This window comes from Budorcas taxicolor, chromosome 16 (genome assembly GCF_023091745.1).
Source record: "Budorcas taxicolor isolate Tak-1 chromosome 16, Takin1.1, whole genome shotgun sequence".
NCBI lineage: Eukaryota > Metazoa > Chordata > Mammalia > Artiodactyla > Bovidae > Budorcas > Budorcas taxicolor.
Genome location: NC_068925.1, coordinates 41,637,464 through 41,652,799, shown reverse-complemented (window position 1 = coordinate 41,652,799; position 15,336 = coordinate 41,637,464).

Below are 15,336 nucleotides of genomic sequence, written 5' to 3'. Positions count from 1 at the left end.
GATATGTGTCTTGACTACTTTAGAGGATTTAAATGTGTGTGTGTGTGTGTGTGTGTGTACTTGTTTGTTATTGACTGTGTTCTGCAAAGTCAAAGTTATTCAGAGTGGTTGCTAATAAGTACATGTTCACTGTAGATAATATTTAAGAAAATAACATGTTTTCTAAGTTTAGAATTCTGACTGTATTTCTTCTGGACATATGCATTCCAGGCCAAAGCTTAATTGTTTTGTGAGCTGGCTGTCTTTTGTGTTATGGCCTCTCCTCACAGCTGCCCCCTCGTTTTAGGTACACATGGCCTGCTCCTCCCATGCTGGCCTCCTTCAGCGACACAGGGACACTTCTGCCAGCTTCCACCCATCAAAGTACATGTATCCCATTTAAATCATTCAATCAAAGGGATAATTAACCTTTCTCTGAAAACAGTCGAGTTTTGTGTAAATGAAAAGTCAGGAGATAGGAATTCTAATTTTGACTCTGTCGCTAACTGGCCACGGGACCCTGGACAACTAATTTCCCATTTTGGGATCCTGCTTTTTTCTCTTGTCTCTAAAATGAATGATCATTTTAGAATCTTATGCTCATAAAGCTAAATGTGAATGTACATAGTAAATACCTATGTACTGGTCACTGTGAGTCAGGATGTATAATCTCTTTTAATGTGTGGAGCAATTTTTTTCTTTCTGGACAACCTAGTATTTTCCCTCAGTGTTTTTGGTGATTTCTGTGAGCATGCATACGTGCTGTCGTGTCTGACTGTTTGCTGCCCCATGGGCTGTAGCCCGCCAGGCTCTTCTGTTCATGGAATATTCAAGGCAAGAATACTGAAATGGGTTGCCATTTCATTCTCCAGGGAATCTTCCCAACCCACGATCAAACCGATGTCTCTTGTGTCTCCTGCATTGCAGGCAGATTCTTTGCCCGCTGAGCCATCGGGGAGGCCCTGATTCCTTTGAGAACAGTTGCCAGTTGTTATTTAGTGACTTTCTGTTTAGGGAATGACTGAAAGGATTCCAGTCTTGATTCAAATCATAATTTGTTCTTAAGCATATCGGGCAGGTCCCCTATTTTAAATCATAGTTTTGTATTTAGTGCTCTCCTGGCTCTCAGAGAGTGTTAATATTAATATTAATAATATAGCTAATAATAATATTGATATTTACATGGAAACAAATAAAAGATCTTAGAATTCACTACTGGTTAGAGTGTTGAGAGTTTTTATTTATCTTTTTCTCTTCCTTTCCGTGTTCTGATCAGCTAATTCCCCAAATAGGGGAGGACAGGGCAAACTTTCTGGTTTCCTATCTGCCTCCAATTCCAGCCATTGGAATTATATCCAAGGGATGGTTGAGCTGCCAGACTCCACCTTTGCTTTTGAAAATGTATTCACCATAAGTTCTCAGGGCTCCTCTTCCTGGTTCTAGAGGTGGATTCAAATAGAATTCTATTCACTGTTGTCCTTTCCCTCAGCACTCCTAGTCTTGTTTCTAAGTCTGGGATGATCTCCTTGAGTATTACACCCCCTCTCCTTCACAGTCATTACATCTGCATTCTTAAGCAGAGGTCCCAGCTCTTAATGAGTTTGTGTGCAATGGTCTGGTCACAGTGATCCCTGTGCCACCTGTGATGGTGTTAGCTCCTCTCCTTCCTGAATGCGCCTCTTCCTTGACTTTCTTTGAAGTCACTTCTTTCTGGGCCACTCTTTCCATCTCTGTTCTCTGCTTGTCTGATCTCCTTTTACCCCTCCTCTTTCTCTGCCTATCTCTTTTGTGATAATGCTCTATGGAGCTCCATCCTCAGCCCTCTTTCTCTACACCGGGGGGATCACAATCTGGCAGCTGACAAGCCACAATCTAGCTTATGTATATGTTCAGTTTACTTATTAAGTTTGAATTTAGCCACCAACACTTAAACACTGGGAAATTTTTGGCTTGTTATGATAAAACAAAGCAAAACAGAAGATCTGGTGACACCGGGCCCAATTTTGACATGCCAAAAATCATCTCAGTCTGAGTAGCAGCCTCCCTCTTTAGAGAAACTATGCACTCTCCATTTCTCTAGAGTCCCCCCAGTTCACACTGTGTGCAAATGTGCTTACACCAACTCACTTCACTCACTTGCTGGCCATGGGGCATTTGAGTTGTGATCTCTGCTTCATAGACTTGCCTGATTCATTGATTCTTATGCCTTCAACCACTGCTCCTACACCAATGACACCCACTCCAGGGTCACACTTGCTTTAATCATCTGTATAATTATAATAATGTATAACTGTAATAACATATAATGAGTATGTATATGCCAGACATATTAGCCATTTTATATGAATTGTCTTTTTTTTTTATTGGAGGATAATTGTTTTACAGTACTGTGATGGTCTCTGCTGTACCTCAACGTATATCGGTTATAACAGTATATATATATCCCTCCCTCTGGAGCCTTCCTCTCCCCCTATACCACCCCTCAGGTCATCACAGAGCACCAGACTGGCCTCCCTGTGCTATACATCAGCTTTCTGCTAGTTATATGAATTTAATTCTATCTTTCTAACAGCTCTTTGTGGTAGGTGTTATTCCTGTTTTACATATGAGAAACAAACCCTCAGAGGTAAACTAATTTGTCCCAAGACATGCAGCTAAGAAGTGGTAGAGCTCAGATTCAAGACCAAGGCTGGTTGACACCAAAAACCATGCTTTTAGCCGCTGCTTCCCTGTCTCTGGGCAGCTCCATGTGGAAGTAACGAGTACTCTACTCAGGATGCTCACAAAAGAATGTCCTCTCCTTCACCAAACCCACTCCTCTTCCTGATTCATGGTGTTGTTTAAAGGCATCGTAATCAATACTGAAGCCAGAAGCCCCCGTGTCATCCTATTTTCCTCTTCTTCCCAGCCCCCACCCATGAGCTTGTGGTCTTTGGCTTCTCCTTTTGCAGTGACCTCTCACCAGGCCTACATGTCTCCGTGAGTTCTCACTGGATTAAGAGAATGATATTCTCTGTTTCAATAAATGAATGAAATCAATGGACAAAATGAAGCAGAATGCCATGGTGGAAAGCTTGTGATGTTTGGAGGTACTAGTTTTAAATCCTCACTCTGCCATTTACTAGCTGGCTGACTTTGGCAAGTATTTTTTTTAAACCTCTTTGAATCTTCACTTTCTTTATCAATAAAGAAGGGATGTTAACACATACCTCTTGAGTTATTTTGAGTATTAGTGTATCTAGTATATTGACTGGAACATAGTTGGTCTCAATATACCGGGAGCCAGCATGAGGAATTCCACCCATGACAAGGTCATGCGGCAAGAGCTCTGATGGCAAGGCTAATCAGACCTCAGGTGTTTCCCCTGGAATTTCCTGAGCATCCGCCCCCCAAAAAATAAGAATCTGCCTGCTTTTCCACTCTTTTGACATTCTCTGGAAAAAGTCAATTCAGGGCTTTAGTCTTCTGCATTTGAAAGGGTGTTTCAATTCAAAAACCCCTCTGATGGCTTTCTAGCCTGCCTGCAGGACTCGTACAGCTGTGCGTGTGATTGTTTGAGGCCTCCCGACTGCGGGAGGCACAGGAAGCTTAAAACATCCGAGGAATGTAGGGGCTTCCAAGGAGTCAAAATCTTTAGAATAGGACTGATGAAAGGTTTCATTTGTCGAGCCAATACTTGCTGCCAAATTTTCATATCCTTTATTTTTAGATATAGTTGGTATATAGAAAAACAAGTAGTAGACCTGGTATTAGCAACATTAGATCTTTGAGTTAAGTACCTTCTTTGTTATAACCCACTGCGCCTTTGTTCTATAGAGACGTAACTTTAGTGCTTTAAGGAGATGCAGAGTAAAGAAAAACACTTCAGGGGAAACGAAATTAACATTCATTAAGGAAGAGAGCCAAAAAGTGTTAACAAGCCTCTTGGCCAGAAGATAATGTAAATCACCTGAGACCTTTTGTATACAAACAGATATACAGAAAGAGTCTGGGCTGCGAACGCTACATAATTTTGTATTACCCATTGATCTCTATGTATATTCAAAAGTATAAAAGGCCTTGAAGGACAATAGAAGGGGAGCCAGTCGCTGGACTGGTTTCCCCCGCGTCTTCTCTTTACTCTAATTTCAGGCTGAATTCCCATCTGGGGCGTGGAGGCTCACTATGTCTACTTATTTGTCCCGGCTTTTAAGATCCGTAAGAGAGAGAGCCCAAGGCGGGGCACTCTCCAATATTCAAACGGGTGCCGGCGGCCTAACGTAGATGGTGCAAGCTCCTTGTCTGGAACTTTATTGGTTTTCCACGTAACCCAAGTAACCCAAGTTAATCAGCCTCTTCCTCCACTTAATTCTCCTACTACACTATTGTTTCTCAATCTAATCTTATATTAATAAATAAACAAGTCTTTCCACGCCAACGCCGTCCACCCTTCGAATTCCCTGGATCCACTGGGGCTGGACCCCGGCATCAATACTTAATCATTATTAATTTACAAAAGTCACATCCACAAGACAGAAAGTGAGTGCCAAATGAATAATGAAATTTATCTGGTTTAGAGATGGAGAGATCACTCAAGCAAATGAAAGAGCTTTGCAGAGTTTAGATTGGAGAAGAGGAAAGGAGAAGATAGAGGAGAACAGTGTATGTGAATGTCTCTGAGGTGGGAATTCTCATGGTACTTTCTGGGGACAGGGAGCTTCCACTGTGCTTATGATATTCATTCTCTCATTTTTTAATTTGAGCATATTCTATTTACCAGGATAGAAACTTGTGTTTAGTCATGGTTGAAGGTAAGGATTAATGAGTAATTTGAGGATAAAATATTGGAGGCATTAAAGACATAGCTAAGAATTTTGGATCATGGCCTATAAAGGGAGACACTCGGTGTTTTTGAATAAAGAGAATTTATCGTGATTTGGGGACAGAACCTAAATTCTTGTCAATATCACTTTTCATTTTGACCCAATTTATATGAATACCTTATTCTCTGTCAATTGAACAAAAGCTTTGAATTACTTCTAGACAAAAATAAGAAAAATAAATGTCATAAAACCCAAGTTTTTAATACTTTTGGCAAAAGATATACAGAGAGCTTCTTATTAAATTCAAATTATTGTTTAATAAAGACCATAGTGGCTTTTAAAAAATTAATTAAATATTTTTAAAATCATATATTAAGATATCAACTTGAGATATTATGAGCACTAAAAAGTAATCACTGAAGATTTCAAGCACTGTGAACATTTTTTTGTGTATAACTTAAACTATTTAGTTTTCAGCAGTGCTTTGGAATTGCTTACCATCTGTCTACCTATCCATCTATCAGTCATTCTTTCCCCCTGAAATAGCCTACCTCATAGTGTGTGGGTAGCTTGGAACTTTCCCCAAGAGCATCCTTAGTAATTAGTCATTGTGGCTGTTATGGCCACTCATTCAATCCATAACCATGGGATCCAGACATGGAAGGATTTGTTAAAATTTAAGTGTAAATATTACTTAGAAGAGCTGACATGTGAGCCTGTTAATGCTTTATCACCACCACTTTCCCCCCAACCAAAAGCTGGTCATATGATTCATTCCAGTCTTGAGGGTGTGGGATGTAAGGAGCTTTAGCTCTGACTGATGCCTGGGGGACAAATAGGGTAGCACTGAATCCAGAAGCAGTCAAGGAGTTGCCTTAGGAAGAGAATGTTGAACTTCCAGGGTATCCTATTATTCTGACACAGCCTTTCAGAAATCTGGAGCCACGGTGCCTAGGGGTGTGTTTAAACATGGACCTTGACCAGCATTTTGATTATGGAACTTGTTGACTTTGTTCATCTTTCTATGGTCTGCCTGTGAGAGGAACAGAGGAATGCTAGGACTGAAACAGACCTCAGCATTTGGGTGTTCTTGGAGTTGTGCCAAGGCTGAAAAAATATTGTTACATTCACATACATTCTCTTTATTGATGATAGATATAAAAGACCTTTTATTTTTCTCCTGATTTATTCAGTCTTGACCTTTAGTTTTTGAGGTTTGAGGTTAAAAGTAGAACAGTAACAAAGTAATCTGTTTCTAGAAATACAAGTAGGAAATAATTTCTAAAGGTCATTTCAACTCAGCTCTTTACTTTTATTTAGGGTGTACTGTAAGGACATTTATCATCTTAGTGGTTTTTAAGATATGACAATTTATATCCACCCCCTATAATCAGTTATAAGAGTTAATATTCTTTTATCCTTTGACTGTTCTTTAAGTAAGGCAACTTGAAACTTTCAATTTATAAAAATCGCATTCACTATTATAAATTAAGCAATAGGCAGTCAGTATAAATGTGCTCTACTACTACTGTATACCAGGCATTATACTTAGCATTTAGTGATACCTTTCTTCTTCATAATAAATGAAAATAAGCCATTATTTTTTATCTTTTACCCTCAAACCCCAAATACTTGTTGCTGTTCTGTCTATTGTTTATGCCTCTCCTAGCACTCATGTTGGAGAAGGCAATGGCACGCCATTCCAGTACTCTTGCCTGGAAAATCCCATGGACGGAGGAGCCTGGTGGGCTGCAGTCCATGGTGGCTACAGTCCACTAAGAGTCGGACACGACTGAGCTACTTCACTTTCACTTTTCACTTTCATGCACTGGAGAAGGAAATGGCCACCCACTCTAGTGTTCTTGCCTGGAGAATCCCAGGGACGGGGGAGCCTGGTGGGCTGCTGTCTATGGGGCTGCAAGCCGTAGCAGCAGCACTCGTGTATTATCCAGATGCACTATAGAATATTATTCAGTCAATGAAAACATTGATAAAATATACATTATTTGTATATTTTTCATTTATACTATTTCCATTTAGTCATACTATTTTAAACTATTTTAAACTCTTGAAAATCTATGCAAACACACTCTTTTAAGCAATAAGCAATTCTCATTCCATTTACAATTAAATCTCACTTTATTAGAGGTCAAATACATAGCATTTTTGAAAGCGCAGACATCTGAAAGTTCAAAATAAGTTTGTCTATGAATTTTCATTTTTAGAATGTTGAATTATAAGATAAAGAGACCAGAGGCTGAGTTAATACATTTTGTATATGCATGCATGCGTGCTCAGTTGCTTCAGTTGTGTCTGACTCTTTGTGACCCGAACTCTAGCCTGCCAGGCTCCTCTGTTCATGGGAGGCTCCAGGCAAAAATACTGGAGTGGGTTGCCATGCCCTCCAGGGGATTTTCCTGATCCAGGGATCGAACCTGCATCTCCTGCATTGCAGAAGGATTTTTTTTCCCAGTGAGGCACCTGCGAAGCCTGATTTCTTTCTTTCTTTTTTTTTTTTTTGAGGTTTTTTTTGTTTCCCTTTATTTTAATTTACAATACTATAATGGTTTTGCCATACATTGACATGAATCCACCACGGGTGTACATGCGTTCCCAAACATGAACCCCCCTCCCACCTCCCTCCCCATAACGTCTCTCTGGGTCATTACCGTGCACCAGCCCCAAGCATGCTGTATCCTGCGTCGGACATAGACTGGCGATTCGATTCTTACATGATAGTATACATGTTACAATGCCATTCTCCCAAATCATCCCACCCTCTCCCTCTCCCTCTGAGTCCAAAAGTCCGTTATACACATCTGTGTCTTTTTTGCTGTCTTGCATACAGGGTTGTCATTGCCATCTTTCTAAATTCCATATATGTGTGTTAGTATACTGTATTGGTGTTTTTCTTTCTGGCTTACTTCACTCTGTATAATCGGCTCCAGTTTCATCCATCTCATCAGAACTGATTCAAATGAATTCTTTTTAACGGCTGAGTAATACTCCATTGTGTATATGTACCACAGCTTTCTTATCCATTCATCTGCTGATGGACATCTAGGTTGTTTCCATGTCCTGGCTATTATAAACAGTGCTGCGATGAACATTGGGGTACATGTGTCTCTTTCAATTCTGGTTTCCTCGGTGTGTATGCCCAGCAGTGGGATTGCTGGGTCATAAGGTAGTTCTGTTTGCAATTTTTAAAGGAATCTCCACACTGTTCTCCAAAGTGGCTGTACTAGTTTGCATTCCCACCAACAGGGTAGGAGGGTTCCCTTTTCTCCACACCCTCTCCAGCATTTATTGCTTGCAGATTTTTGGATCACAGCCATTCTGACTGGTGTGAAGTGGTACCTCATTGTGGTTTTGATTTGCATTTCTCTGATAATGAGTGATGTTGAGCATCTTTTCATGTGTTTGTTAGCCATCCGTATGTCTTTGGAGAAATGTCTATTTAGTTCTTTGGCCCATTTTTTGATTGGGTTGTTTATTTTTCTGGAATCGAGCTGCATAAGTTGCTTGTATATTTTTGAGATTAGTTGCTTGTCAGTTGCTTCATTTGCTATTATTTTCTCCCATTCAGAAGGCTGTCTTTTCACTTTGCTTATATTTTCCTTTGTTGTGCAGAAGCTTTTAATTTTAATTAGATCCCATTTGTTTATTTTTGCTTTTATTTCCAGTATTCTGGGAGGTGGATCATAGAGGATCCTGCTGTGATTTATGTCAGAGAGTGTTTTGCCTATATTCTCCTCTAGGAGTTTTATAGTTTCTGGTCTTACATTTAGATCTTTAATCCATTTTGAGTTTATTTTTGTGTGTGGTGTTAGAAAGTGATCTAGTTTCATTCTTTTACAAGTGGTTGACCAGTTTTCCCAGCACCACTTGTTAAAGAGATTGTCTTTACTCCATTGTATATTCTTGCTGATTTCTTATATAACATTCCTTAGTGTTCTTGCCTGGAGAATCCCAGGGATTGGGGAGCCAGGTGGGCTGCCGTCTGTGGGATTGCACAGAGTCGGACACGACTGAAGTGACTTAGCAGTAGCAGCAGCAGCATATCATTGATAACATTTTATTTATTCATCTACAGATAATTGTTGAATTCTTACTTTGCATTATGGTGTGCCTACTATGCTAGGTAGTCAAAATATAAAGAAAAATACAGAATCAGTTCTTTCCAGTAAGTACTGAGTATAGTATGTAGTGCTAAGTGGAATGAGGAGAAGCTAGATATCTGATATCAGGATGTCAAATAAAAACTGGTGTTGATAACTATAAAGAAAGGAATCGATTTGAAAGATATCAGGAATGAAAACTAATATGACCTGTTGATTGGTAAGATGTGAGTGGTAGATTTTGTGGTGAGAAATTCATTTGTTCATTCATTAAAACTAATATTTTGAGAGTCATGAAGAAATAAGAAACAACAAGTGAAAACAAAAGAAATAAAAATATTAATGCTATGAGAAAAATAAATGTGAGGTTACTGACTTCAAATGGGGAAGAGACCTTGTTGAGGAGATGCCATTTAACTCAAGATCTGAAAATCAGAAGAAACCACCTGTTTGTAGCAAAACATGTTGGTAGGGGCCAATGAAGTGGGGGTCAATTCAGCTCAGTTCAGTTCAGTCGCTCAGTCGTGTCCGACTCTTTGCGACCCCATGAATCGCAGCACACCAGGCCTCCCTGTCCATCACCAACTCCCAGAGTTCACTCAGACTCACGTCCATCGAGTCCATGATGCCATCCAGCCATCTCATCCTCTGTCGTCCCCTTCTCCTCCTGTGCCCAATCCCTCCCAGTGTCAGAGTCTTTTCCAATGAGTCAACTCTTTGCATGAGATGGCCAAAGTACTGGACTTTCAGCTTTAGCATCATTCCTTCCAAAGAAATCCCAGGACTGATCTCCTTCAGAATGGACTGGTTGGATCTCCTTGCAGTCCAAGGGACCCACAAGAGTCTTCTTCAACACCACAGTTTAAAAGCATCAATTCTTCGGAGCTCAGCCTTCTTCACCGTCCAACTCTCACATCCATACATGACCACAGGAAAAACCATAGCCTTGACTAGACGGACCTTAGTCAGCAAAGTAATGTTTCTGCTTTTGAATATGCTATTTAGGTTGGTCATAACTTTTCTTCCAAGGAGTAAGCGTCTTTAAATGTCATGGCTGTAGTCACCATCTGCAGTGATTTTGGAGCCCCCCAAAATAAAGTCTGACCCTGTTTCCACTGTTTCCCCATGTATTTGCCATGAAGTGATGGGACCAGATGCCATGATCTTTGTTTTCTGAATGTTGAGCTTTAAGCCAACTTTTTCACTCTCCTCTTTCAGTTTCATCAAGAGGCTTTTTAGTTCCTCTTCACTTTCTGCCATAAGGGTGGTGTCATCTGCATATCTGGGGTTATTGATATTTCTCCCGGCAATCTTGATTCCAGCTTGTGTTTCTTCCAGTCCAGACTAGAGATCTCTTCAAGAAAATTAGAAATACCAAGGGAACATTTCATGCAAAGATGGGCTCGATAAAGGACAGAAATGGTCTGGACCTAACAGGAGCAGCAGGTATTATGAAGAGGTGGTAAGAATACACAGAAGAACTGTACAAAAAAGATCTTCATGACCCAGATAATCATGATGGTGTGATCACTCACCTAGAGCCAGACATCCTGGAATGTGAAGTCAAGTGGGCCTTAGGAAACATCACTATGAACAAAGCTAGTGGAGGTGATGGAATTCCAGTTGAGCTATTTCAAATCCTGAAAGATGATCTGTGAAAGTGCTGCACTCAATATGCCAGCAAATTTGGAAAACTCAGCAGTGGGCACAGGACTGGAAAAGGTCAGTTTACATTCCAATCCCAAAGAAAGGCAATGCCAAAGAATGCTCAAACTACCGCACAAGGGCTCTCATCTCACATGCTAGTAAAGTAATGCTCAAAATTCTCCAAGCCAGGCTTCAGCAATATGTGAACCATGAACTTCCAGATGTTCAAGCTGGTTTTAGAAAAGGCAGATGAACCAGAGATCAAATTGCCAACATCCGCTGGATCATGGAAAAAGCAAGAGAGTTCCAGAAAAACATCTATTTCTGCTTTATTGACTATGCCAAAGCCTTTGCCTATGTGGATCACAATAAACTGTGGAAAATTCTGAAAGAGATGAGAATACCAGAGCACCTGACCTGCCTCTTGAGAAACCTATATGCAGGTCAGGAAGCAACAGTTAGAACTGGACATGGAACAACAGACTGGTTCCAAATAGGAAAAGGAGTGTGTCAAGGCTGTATATTGTCACCCTGCTTATTTAACTTATATGCAGAGTATATATTGTCACTCTGCTTATTTAATTATATGCAGAATACATCATGAGGTGGGGGTGGATTGTGAAAAAGGAAATTAAAAAATTTGTCACTTCTATGACCATGTGACCAACTTTATAAATAAGAACTATAATAATTATGAGTATTTTCCTTATTTTGATATGACCATGTTTATGTATATATTACTGGAAGAGGACATGGAAACCCACTCTAGCATTCTGGCCTGGAGAATCCCCATGGACAGAGTCCATGAGGTTGCAAAGAGTCGGATATGACTGAGTGATTAAGTATAGCACAGCACACACATAAATTAACCACTGTTTTCTTCCACTTTCCCATTCCTTCCACTGTGAACACTGTAACTGTGTTCACAGTGTTAAGTTTGTATGTTAGTGTGACTCAGCTGGAAGAGCAATGGAATATCATCCAAAAATGAATAAGTGAACTTTGTATCTTATTTGTGGGAGAGAGTTAACATGTTTTTGGTTATACAAGGAATAGCTCCATCATTGGGTGGAAGCATCATTTTGGTATTATTTTTATTTGGAAGTTGATATGATTAAAAGATGCTGTGTTGACAAGGGGTGGGTTTGTACTAATACAAGTTAGCTAAACTTGAAGTTTAATTCTTAGCTTTCTTTTTTCTGTGTGCTTGCAGGGAGAAGACTGCATGAAATTTAGAAGATGGAAATGAAGGAGCAGCTATTTTTATACTCAAAGGGATAAAAATGTCATCTTCCTGGGTCCAATATTCAAGAGAAAGTGACAGCATGGAGAAAAGGCAAGGAAGCTCCAATATGTAAGATAATAGGAGTCCTTGAGGAAGAAACCAATTTTAAAAACAGAAAAATGTGTCAAAAACTATAGTTTAAAAAAATCTCTTCTGAAATGATAAAATTTGAAACCACATATTACATGCATGGGAATACTGACCCTGAAGGACCAATACCAAGACATAGTAAAATTACTGAACTTAAAAAAAGAAAATAATTTAATAGGCATCTTGGCAAAAATGTTTTCACCAGACTCTTTGAGACTAACACTTAATTAGTTTTCTTTTTCTGCTGTAAAAGATTACCAGAAACTGGTGGGCTTAAAACAATGGAAATCTATTCTCTTACAGTTCTAGAGGCCAGAAGTCTGACATGAATCCTATAGGGTTAAGATCAAGATGGCAGAAGGGCTGACTCTTCTGGAGGCTCTCAGGGAGAATCCATTTCTTTGCTTTTTCCAGCTACTAGAGGCTGTTCTCATTCACTGGTCAGTAACCCTGGCTCACCTCACATTTTCAACCCTTGCTTCAATCATCACATTGCCTTCTCTCTCTTTTGTAGTCAAATCTGCCTCTGCCTCCCTCTCATAAGGATACCTGTGATTACATTTAGGTCCATCTGGAAAATCTAGGGTAACCTCCCCATGTCAAGACTCTTAATCACATCTGCCACATCCCCTTTGCCATATAAGTTGACATATACACAGGTTGCAGATATTAGGACATGGAGATTTTTGAGTGGGGAGAGGCATTATACAGTCTACTAAAAACACACAGCCAGAAGAAAATGGAAAACATTTAAAATAATCAAGAAAATACAAGACAAAAATTTTATATCCAGCAAAAATAACATGCAAGTACAATGGGCATAGAAAAATTGCTTTCAACTTTAAAAACTCAGGAAATATTGTTCCTATGAACCCTTCCTGAAGAATCTATTAGAAAATAAACTATAACAACTAGATAGACTTTGACCTAGGGACTTGTGATCTGAGAAACCAAGTTTTAATAAAGATAAGACTTGAAAGAAGGAGGTTATAGTATACTATATCCTCTAACGGCTATATCCTCTAACATCATAACTTTAAAATGGGTAGGGGAAGATATATTAAAAATATATTTTAAACTGTATTGATGGTAGTTATATTAGTATTGCTATTTTGAAATTGTTGTGGAAATGTGGAATAAAATAAAGGTACAATCATCATTTAAGGATTAACTCAAAGAAATCGCCTCTGTTAAGTCCTCCTTTAATTCTACTAGGAAGAAGAGCTGTTTTCCTTTCTTTAAAGTCTCATTATACAATTATTTTTATGACACATTATTTAAAATTTTTTACTATAGTGATGAAGCAAGTTTTTTTCTCAGGCAACATAATGATGAGCTTCTATACCTGGCACAGTGCTGAGTATATAAGGTTGGCCAGTGCCATAATTTTTTGTGAACACATAAATGATTTACCTGGAAGAAACAGCAGATACAGAGATAATACCTTGATATTGCTAATAAAATGGGTCCATATTTCTTGCTTTCTAAAATGTTGCAATGTCTGAACAATAGAGAATCTTTGTTAATAATGTCAGTTTATGAAATAATGAAATGTTCCTTATATAAGCCTGAATCCTGCCTCCAAGTGATTTGTTTTTATTTACATTGATAGTATGGAAATATGTCCCTAAGGACCCATACTTTTATTGTTTTCTGAAGGTAGTTAGTTCCTATGGATATAATCTGTTAGACAAGTCTCATAAACCATAATTAGCTACCCACCCCCACACAAAATCATACCATTATTAATCACCTGCCCACAGCTTCTCTGTGCATAGAACAGGTTACCTTATACAGACTGTAAAGTAGCGATAGAATTCATTCTGAGTCTGTAGCCTGGTCACGTGCTTACCCACAGAAGACAGTTGTAACAGGAAGCTTCTGCTGGCTGCTCTTAGACTAGGGAAAAAAAAAAAAAGATTTTCCTCTGGCTTGGCTGACTTCCCTATTAATTTCGTGTCGATTAAAATATAACTCATTTAGTATGCAACAGGAATATTGCTGGAAGAGGAACAAATGTCTAGCTAAGGAGACAAGGAAATGAATGACCCAAGCTAAGTCTAGACAAGCAGACAGTTGAGCCTAAATCCACATTCCACTGAATTAGTTTTTCCCATAAAGTTAAATAAGATAGGAAACGTTCTCAAATTATTATAAATCATGCTCTTATAAGACTTTTGCCAGAAATTCTTGAGTGGCTAAGTGGCGGTCAGCACAATGTACGATATAATTTCCTAAATAAAAGCTTCCTTCTTCAGAAGGCTTAAGATGGCCCTTGGGGGCACTGAGAAAGGGAATGAGGGAATGCAATGAAGTAAAAGCAAATATAAAACTGGCATGGAGAAGACAAAAAAATCTCGGAAGGAACAGTATAAATGTCCTTTAAGAGTATAGATTTATAATAGAGGCTTATTAAACTTGAGGTTTACAAGAAAGGTTTATTATTATTTCAATTCAGTTTATTTGAACGGGTATTTGTTCAGTTTCTTTCACCAGGAGCCTGACACTTGTAGGTATTCTGGAGAATCTGAGAGAGATACATAAAAAGGAAGCAGAGTGATTTGATTGGTATAAACCCAAGATTTGGAATCAACAGAGGCTTAACTTCAAGCTGAGATTTTACCATTACTTATGAGCTGTGTTCTTTGGCTATTATTTAATTGTAGGTCCCCTGCCACAGGACTGGAAAAGGTCAGTTTTCATTCCAATCCCAAAGAAAGGCAATGCCAAAGAATGCTCAAACTACCGCACAATTGCACTCATCTCACACGCTAGTAAAATAATGTTCAAAATTCTCCAAGCCAGGCTTCAGCAATATGTGAACCATGAACTTCCAGATGTTCAAGCTAGTTTTAGAAAAGGCAGAAGAACCAGAGATCAAATTGCCAACATCTGCTGGATCATCGAAAAAGCAAGAGAGTACCAGAAAAACATCTATTTCTGCTTTATTGACTATGCCAAAGCCTTTGACTGTGTGGATCACAATAAACTGTAGAAAATTCTGAAAGAGATGGGAATACCAGAGCACCTGACCTGCCTCTTGAGAAACCTATATGCAGGTCAGGAAGAAACAGTTAGAACTGGACATGGACCAACAGACTGGTTCCAAATAGGAAAAGGAGTATGTCAAAGCTGTATATTGTCACCCTGCTTATTTAACTTATATGCAGAGTACATCATGAAAAACACTGGGCTGGATGAAGCACAAGCTGGAATCAAGATTTCTGGGAGAAATAACAATAACCTCAGATATGCAGATGACACCACCCTTATGGCAGAAAGTGAAGAGGAACTAAAAAGCCTTTTGATGAAGGTGAAAGAGGAGAGTGAAAAAGTTGGCTTAAAGCTCAACATTCAGAAAATGAAGATCATGGCATCTGGTCCCATCACTTCATGGCAAATAGATGGGGAAACA